This window comes from Penaeus monodon, chromosome 22, assembly GCF_015228065.2.
Source record: "Penaeus monodon isolate SGIC_2016 chromosome 22, NSTDA_Pmon_1, whole genome shotgun sequence".
Classification (NCBI taxonomy): Eukaryota; Metazoa; Arthropoda; class Malacostraca; order Decapoda; family Penaeidae; genus Penaeus; species Penaeus monodon.
The window spans coordinates 17,115,767-17,116,986 of NC_051407.1; positions in this window are offsets into that span (position 1 = coordinate 17,115,767).

Sequence of the window (1,220 nt, forward strand, 5' to 3'; positions counted from 1 at the left end):
ACAATAAATGCATTCACAAAAGGGCGTATTGAAATCAAGGCGCCCGAATTATTGATAAATCTTTCTCAAAGTTACACCAGATGTTCACCTTCATTTTTTTTCCAAAGTAGACATATCCATGACTGGTACTGGGTAAGAAGGGATAAACTGCTATGGAAATGATAATAATAGCATTGGTGATGAGTATTTTATATAGGATATATAAGGGTATTGGAAATAAATGTATTTGTATCTAAAATTTAGTCTCATTTTTTAATATTTTTACTATTAATGAACGTTAACAAAATAATAAATCTTGCTGTGCCTATGTGATGAGTCTATGCAAATAAAAATTTAAGATTCATATACTGTTTTCTCTGTTGTTGTTTTTTCTAACGATAGCAGGAAACCATTAAAATGTAATTGCACTTGGGAAAAATATTTTTGTTCTCATATTTTTTTTAAGTTGGTACAAAAGGACAATGACATATCCAGTGTAACATAACTAAAAAAGATGCAATTTTGATCCATGTTTTCATTTCAATTAATTTTAGGTTGACCTTTTGGAATATACATTATAAACGTGAATCTTATTCGTATAACTGTATAAAATGTTAGATTTTCATGAATGGAGGAATAAACCTTTCCATGTTTATCTAACTATCTCTTGACAGCAAGAGTTCATCATCAGTCATATTGATTTCCAAAACTAACGGAGCCCTAATTGGGAAGAAACAAACCAAGCAAAATAATAAAAGAAACATTGCCTTAATACTTATGCATCTGACTATCACCAAGACATCAGAAATGAGCAATTCCTTGAATTCTTTTTTATCCCTGGAAAAACCCGAAGTATCAGTCACGCTATGCCTTCTGGAGTTGCAGCACCACTCACTAAAAATCTCATGCCAGGACCAGGCAAAGGGCCATGCAGGATCATGCCGAAACGTACCTTCTTGCAGTATTGGCACTGGTAGGCACCACGCCCCTCGTGTTGCTCAGCTGCGTGGCGCATTATGTTCTCTTTCCCTAACACCGCCAGGCCACACACCTGCAGGAGGCAGAGGGCGTTAGAGGGACTAACGAAAGGGCGGGAGGCGATGGGTCTAGAAGGGGAAGGGGCCTTGCTTGGACGATTGGGAAGGCATTTTTTTTTATGGAGTGGGTCTTACAGGGATCTGATGGTAGTTTTTTTGAGTAGGGGGGGGGGGAGCCTTTCTCAGAAGATGGATGTTCTTGTG